We start from the raw sequence: 8,396 nt of genomic DNA, 5'->3' as shown, positions 1-8,396 counted from the left end.
TTTTTCGTGAATGCTCGAAATAATATAAAAAAAATTAATTCGTAAACGTTCTAAAAATACCAGAAAAGTACATAAAAACACCTCAAAAAATACATGAATCGCACCAGTCACCTTAATATCGATACGAATAGAATATCAAATTTATTACATTTTTTCGTCACTGCCTGAAATATATCAAAAGTTTTAATTCATGAGAGTCTGAAAATTATAAAAATCAAGAAAAAGACATAAAAACACCTCAAAAAATGTCTGAATCGCACCAATCACCTTAGGGTATCGATACGAATAAAATATCAAAATTTTATATTTTGTCATGACTCCCCGAAAAATATCAAAAATTTTAATTAGTAAACGTGCAACAAGTATAAAAATTAAGAAAAAGAGATAAAAACTATTCAAAAAATTCTTGAATGGTACCAGTTATCGTAGAATATAGATACGAACAAATTATCAAAGTTTTACATTTTTTTGTGACTACCCGAAAATAATAAAAAATAATTAGTCATTAACATCTGAAAAATATAAAATACAAGAAAAAGACATAAAAACACATCAAAATATTCTCGAATAGCACCAGTAACCTTAGAATATCGATAGTAATAAAATATCAAAATTTTACATTTTTTCATGACTCCCCAAAAAATATCAAAATTATAATTCGTAAAAATCCCAAAAATATAAAAATCTTAAAAAATACATAAAAACACCTTAAAAAATTCCTTAATTGCACTAGTCATCTTAGAATATTGATACAAATAAAATATCAAAATTTCACATTTTTCATCACTGCCCAAAATGTATAAAAAAATTTAACTAATAAATGTCTGAAAAATATAAAGATCAAGACAAGTACATAAAAACACCACAAAAAATTCTCGAATCGCACCAGTCACCTTAGAATATTGATACAAATAAAATATTAAAATTTTACATTTTTTCGTGATATCCCGAAAAATATCAAAAATAATAATTCGTAAATGTACGAAAAATAAAAAATCAAGAAAAAGACATAAAAACACCTAAAAAAATTCCCAAATCACATCAGTCACCTTAAATTATCGATATGAATAAAATTTCAAAATTTAACATTTTTCGTAAGTGCCCAAAAAATTTCAAAAATTTAATTCCTAAATTTCTGAAAAATTTAAAAATCAAGAGAGAAAAATAAAACACCTCAAAAATTCTCGAATCGCATCAGTATCCTTAGAATATCCATACGAATAAAATATCAAAATTTCCTATTTTTTCATGACTGCTCAAAAAAATATTAAAATTTTTAAGTCGTAAACGTTGAAAAATGCCACAAAAACTAGAAAATTACATAAAAACACCTCAAAAAATTCCTGAATCGCACCAGTCACCTTAGAATATTGATACGAATAAAATATCAAAAATTTATATTTTTCGTCACTTCTTGAAAAATATCAAAACTTTTAAATCATAAACGTCTGAAAATTATAAAAATCAAGAAAAAGACATAAAAACATCTCAATAAATTCTTGAATCCAACCAGTCACCATAGAATATCGATACGAATAAAATTTCAAAATTTTACATTTTTTAATGACTTCCTGAAAAATTTAAAAACATTAATTCATAAACTTTTGAAAAATATGAAAATCAAGAAAAAAACATAAACACCGCAAAAAATTCTCGAATTGTACTAGTAACTTTAGAATATTGATACGAATAAAATGTCAAAATTTCACATTTTTTCGTGACTGCTCGAAAAATATCAAAAAATTTAATTCGTAAATGTTTAAAAAAATATAAAAATAAATAAATCTTGAATCGCACCAGTCACCTTAGAATATCGATACGAATAAAATATCAAAATTTTACATTTTTTTGCCACTACTTGAAAATATAAAAAAATGTAATTCGTAAACGTCTGAAAATATAAAAATAAAGAAAAAGACATGAAAACACCAGAAAAAAATCTCGAATCGCACAAGTCACCTTAGAATATCGATACGAATAAAATATCAAACTTTTACATTTTTTCGTGACCGCCCAAAAAATATCAAAATGTTTAATTCGTAAACGTTTGAAATATATAAGAATCAAGAAAAGTATGACAAAACAACTCAAAAAATTCCTGAATCGCACCAGTCAGGTTAGAATATCGATGCGAATAAAATATGAAAATTTTAATTCGTAAACGTCTGAAAATATAAAAAATGAGAAAAAGACATAAAAACACATTAAAAAAATCACGAATTGCACCAGTCACTTTGAAATATCGATACGAATATAATATAAAAAATTTACATTTTTTCATTATTACCCGATAAATATAAAAAAAATTATTCGTAAACGTTCGAAAAATATTAAAATCCTGAAAAATACATAAAAACAACTTAAAGATTCCCGAATCGCAGCAGTCACCTTAGAATATTAATACAAATAAAATATCAAAATTCCACCTGTTTCATGACTTCTCGAAAAATATATAAAAAAATAATTCATAAACATCCGAAAATATAACGATCAAGAAAAGTACATAAAAACATCTGAAATTTTTTTTGTATTGCACCAGTCACCTTAGAATATCGATACGAATAACATATCAAAACTTTACATTTTCGTAAACGTACAAAAAATATAAAAAAAACACCTCAAAAAATTCCAAAATCGCACTAGTCACCTTAAAATATCGATACGAATAAAATTTCAAAATTTTACATTTTATCGTGAGTGCCCGAGAAATTTCAAAAATTTAGTTCGTAAACTCCCAAATAATATAAAAATCAAGAAAAAAGACATAAAACACCTCAAAACAAAATCCCGAATCGCATCAATAACTTTTGAATATTGATGCAATAAAATATTAAAATTTTACATTTTTTCGCGACTGGTCGAAATAATATCAAAAATTTTAATTCATAAACGTCTGAAAAATACCAGAAAAACCAAAAAAGTACATAGAAACAACTCAAAAAATTCCTAAATCGCACCAGTCAACTTTCAATATGGATATGAATAGAATATCAATTTTTTTTGCATTTTTTCCTCACTACCAGAAAAATATCAAAATTTTTAATTCGTAAATGTCCAAAAATTATAAAAATCAATAAAAAGATAGAAAAACACCTCAAAAAATTCCCGAATCCCGCCATTCACCTTAGAATATCGTTACGAATAAATTATCAAAATTTTACATTTTATCGTGAGTGACAATAAAATTTTTCAAAAGTTTACATTTTTTTGTGACTTCCCGAAAAATTTCAAAAATTTAATTCATAAACTTCCAAAAAATATAAAATTAAGAAAAAGACATAAAACACCTTAAAAAATTCCCGAATCGCACCAGTAACCTTAGAATATTGAAATGAATAAATATCAAAATTTCTCTTATTTTAGTGACTGCTCGAAAAATATCAATAATTTAAATTCATAAATGTTTGAAAAATATAAAAATCAAGAGAAATACATAAAACACCTCAAAATATTCCTAAGTCGCACCGGCCACTTTAGAATATCGATACTAATAGAATATCAAAATTTTACTTTTTTCGTCACTGCCTGAAAAATATCAAAAATTTCAATGTAAACGTCCAAAAAAAATATAAAAATCAAGAAAAAAACATGAAAACACCACAAAAAATTCCCGAATCACACTAGTCACTTTAGAGTATCGATACAAATAAAATATCAAAATTTTATATTTTTTCGTAACTACTCAAAAAATATCTAATATTTAAATTCGAAAACATCCGAAAAATATAAAAAGGAAGAAAAAGACATAAAAAAACATCAAAAAACTCCCGAATCACACCAGTTGCCTTAGAATATCAATACTAATAAAATATCAACATTTTAGATTTTTTCGTGACTGTCCAAAAAATATCAACAATTTTATGAAAAAGGGCCTAAAATACCCCTCAACTATACGAATTGATACACAATTAACCTTTTTCTACCTTTCGGGCCTAAAATTCCCTTGCCCTCAGCCTTTTGACTCTATTTTGCCCTCATCTTTAACAACCCAAATTCATGAATGACATGTCACTATTTTAATGGCTACCATAATAATTAATTTAACTAATTAAAAAACCCATATACCCACCCAAAAAAGCCCCACCTGTGTTAGACAACCCAACTTTCATCTCAACTTTGATCCTCTCCAAAAAAAAAAAATAGAAAAAATGTTAGCTTCAGGAGAAATAGTTCCTGAAAATGGAGGTACTGATAAAAAAGAGGAAAAAACAGAGGAAGGACGAAAAAGAAAATGCCAAGATGATGAAAATGGCAACGAAGAAGAAGAAGAGTGACCAAATGCAGGATCGGGATAATGTGAATCATCAAAATTCTGAACAAAATGAAAGTGGAAATCAAGAATCAGGAGGAGATGAAGGCGATGAAGATGGAGAAAATCAAGAAGAGAATGATGACAACAAAAAACAGGAGGAACTGCAAAAATGGCCTCTCTTCTCCATCTTCATTTCATCTTCCTCATCGCATTTCTCCTAATTTCCCCTGCAATATCAAGCAATTGCTCGTCTTCTCAGGCGCTGATCTTCGATAATACTCATTTCGCCGACTGCACCGATCTCCCTTCTCAGAAATCTTCTGTTCACTGGACTTACGATTGAACAAATTCGACACTTTCAATTGCTTTCGTTGCTCCTCTGCATTCTTCTGATGGCTGGATTTCATGGGGAATTAACCCAATTCAGCAGTCCGTGATCGGCCTCAATGCCTTATCGCATTCAAGCTTCAAATGGATCCATGATTGTTAATACTTACAATCTTACTTCGTATAAATCGATTACACAAACTGATAAACTTTCGTTTAAAGTTTTGATTTCTAAAGCAGAGTACTCTAATGGCGTCATGCAAATATTGGCCACTTTGTTACTACCGTCAAATATGACCACGGTGAATCAGGTGTGGCAAGTTGGACCAGCGATGAAAGACAGTACACCAGTGGAGCATAAGTTTGATCCTGACAATTTGAAATCTACAGGCACATTAAATTTGACTATTTCTTCTGGTGGCATGGAAAAAAGGCCACAGCTCCTGTTCCCGCTGGTAGTGGTGGACAGAGTGATAATAAAACGGGTAGATCTTCAAGAATTTAGAGTAATAATACTAGTTTTTATGTCTTCATTATGTTCCTTGGAGTTCTGTTTTTTTAACTTGATCAAATTAACAATGTTCCAATTTGAAATGATTCAATAAATTAGTTTTTATTTTAAAAAAAAGAGGAGGAAGAAGATGACGACAACGAAGAAGAAGAAGAAGAAGAGCATGACGATTGACGACAACAAAGAAGAAAAAGATGACAACGAAGAAGAAGATCAAAGCTGGGTTAAATGATTTGGGTTAAAAACGGGTTGGGCTTTTTTATATGGGTATATGGGTTTTTAAATTAGTTAAATTATTAGGGTAGCCAATAAAATAGTGACAAATCATTAATGAATTTGGATTGTTAAAGATGAGGGTAAAATAGACTCAAAAGGTTGACGACAAGGACATTTTAGGCCCGAAAGATAGAAGAAAGGTAATTTTGTACCAATTCGCATAGTTAAGGGGAATTTTAGGCACTTTCCGAAAATTATAAAACGTAAACGTCTGAAAAATATAAGAATCAAGAAAATTACCTAAAAATACCTCAAAAAATTCCCGAATCGCACCAGTCACCTTATAATATCGATACAAATAAAATATCAAATTCTTACATTTTTTCGTGCTTGCCCGAAAAATATCAAAATTATTAATTCGTAAACATCCGAAAAATATAAAAATCAAGAAAAAGACATAAAAACACCTCAAAAAATTCCAAAATCGCACCAGTAACCTCAAAATATCGATACTAATAGTATTTCAAAATTTTAAATTTTTTTGTGACTGCCCGAAAAATATCAAAATTTTTAATTCGGAAACGTCGCAAAAAAAAAGAATCAAGAAAAAGACATAAAAATACTTCAAAAATTCCTGAACAACATCAGTCATATAAGAATATCAATACAAAAAAAATATGAAAATTTTTGCAGTTTTTTGTGACTGCCAGAAAAATATCAAAAATTTTAATTCGTAATCGTCCGAAAAATATAAAAATCAAGAAAAAGACATAAAAACACCTCAACGAATTCTTGAATCGCACCAATCACCTTAGAATATCTATACGATTAAAATAACAAAATTTCACATTTTTTCATGATTATCCAAAAAATAACAAAAAATTTAATTCGTAAACGTCCAAAAAATATATAAAAACACATCAAAATATTCTCGAATTGCACTAGTTACCTTAGAATATCGATATGAATAAAATATCAAAATTTTAATTTTTTTCGGGATTGCCCGAAAAATATCATTTTTTTTTCATATACGTCAGAAAATATAAAAAGCAAGATAAAGAAATAAAAACACCTCAAAAATTCACGAATCGCATCAGTCAACTTTGAATATCGATACAAATAAACTATCAAATTTTTACTTTTTTCCTGACTGCCCGAAAAATATCAAAAATCTTAGTTTGTAAACGTCCAAAAAATATAAAGATAAAAAAAGAGACATCAAAACACCTAAAAAATTTCCCAAATCGGACCAGTCTCTTTAGAATATTGAAAGGAATAGAATTTCAAAATTTCACATTTTTTCGTGATTGCCCAAAAAATATCAAAAATTTTAATTCGTAAACGTCTGAAAAATATAAAAATAAATAAAAATACATAAAAACACCTCAAAAAATTCTCGAATCGCACCAGTCACCTTATAATATCAATACAAATAAAATATCAAAATTTTACATTTTTCCGTGACTACCCAAAAAATATCAAAATTTTTAATTCGTAAACGTCCGAAATTTATAAAAATCAAGCAAAAGACATAAGAATAGCTCAATAAATTGCCTAATCGCACCTGTCACCTTAGAATATCTATAATATTAAAATATCAAAATTTCACATTTTTAGCGACTATCCGAAAAATGACTATCCGAAAAATAACAAAAATTTTAATTTGTAAACGTCCAAAAAATACATTAAAACACATCAAAATATTCTCGAATTGAATTAGTTACTTTAAAATATCGATATGGATAAAATATCTAATTTTCAATTTTTTTTTGTGATTGCTCGAAAAATATCAAATTTTTTTCTTAAACGTCAGAAAAATTTACTCCAAGATCTGACTCCCCCCGTGTAGGAGTTCGGGAAGGCCAAAAGTAAACAAAGAGCGGTAGAAGAGAATAAAGTGTTGCGCCCATTCTTTTCTTTCATAGCTGGAGCAAATGGAAGGAGACTCGTGCAAGCCAAAGACTTTGACAGGTGTCGGTAGGCACGCCTCTGATAAGGGCTCGATCCTGAGAATCAATCCCAATCGAATCTATGGAAGGGAGACCCTCTATCCTCTTAATCTTTAGAGTAGATATTATATATAGGATAATAAGTCCACTGCGGTGCCCAAGACAAGGCAAGATGAATAGGAATGTTGAAGGGACATAAGGCTCAGCTAAGGTAAGGAAAGACCCTGACCATCTAGGTCACCAATCTTCTTTTTTAAAGAGTCGGAGACAATCGAAGAGGCAGCAAAATAAGAACTTTCGATCAGGGTCAAGGCCTTTTTCGAATAAGCCAATTCATAATAAAAGGCAAGATAAAGACATAAAAGCAACTCACAAAATTCACGAATCGCACCAGTAACCTTAGAATATCGATATAAATAAAATATCAACATTTTACTTTTTTTGTGACTGCATGAAAGATATCAAAAGAATTAATTTGTAAACGTCCGAAAAATATAAAAATCAAGAAAAATAGATTAAAACACCTCAAAAAATTCTCGAATCTCACCTGTCAACTTAGAAATCGAAACAAATAGAATATCAAAATTTTACATTTTTTCGTGACTGCCCGAAAAATATCAAAAATTTTAATTCGTAAACGTTCAAAAAATATAAAAATACATAAAAACACCACAAAATATTCCAGAATCCCATCAGTCACCTTAGAATATCGATATAAATAAAATAAGAAAATTTTACATTTTCTCGAGAATGTCCGAAAATGTAATGACTTGAAAAGTTGACTTTGGTCAACCTTCTTGGAAGTCGTGCTCAGATGAAAATTCTGACAGCTAGGTTAGCTTCGGAATATTGATTTTGGTCTAGAACGACCCTTTGTTCACTTCCCGAGGCTTTAGATGGCAGTTGTGGAATCTGGCTCAAAACGATACTGGGTGTGGGACCCACTTTTCATCGAAGCGAGCTCCAAATGGAAATTCCGCCTTCACCGTTGAGTCCGAAATATCAGTTCCAATCAGATTCCATATAAGGTTTGTATTTTTCCGACTCCGAACGAGTCCGAAACATCGAAATTTAAGTTTGAAGGGTTGTAGAATTTTGACGCGGCGGTGACGTGGCAGAGCCACGTGACGCCACGTGGCAG

At 29.2% G+C, this 8,396-nt stretch overlaps 1 pseudogene; it reads left to right on the top strand.

Annotated features, from left to right (window-relative positions):
* Nucleotides 1–4,376: 4,376 nt before the first annotated feature.
* LOC125856653 (cytochrome b561 and DOMON domain-containing protein At4g12980-like) lies at nucleotides 4,377–5,141 on the top strand (annotated as a pseudogene).
* Nucleotides 5,142–8,396: the final 3,255 nt, after the last annotated feature.

Source organism: Solanum stenotomum, chromosome 2 (assembly GCF_019186545.1).
Source record: "Solanum stenotomum isolate F172 chromosome 2, ASM1918654v1, whole genome shotgun sequence".
Taxonomy (NCBI): domain Eukaryota; kingdom Viridiplantae; phylum Streptophyta; class Magnoliopsida; order Solanales; family Solanaceae; genus Solanum; species Solanum stenotomum.
The sequence above is the reverse complement of the archived record's forward strand: the minus strand, read 5'-3'. Positions and strand labels throughout refer to the sequence as shown.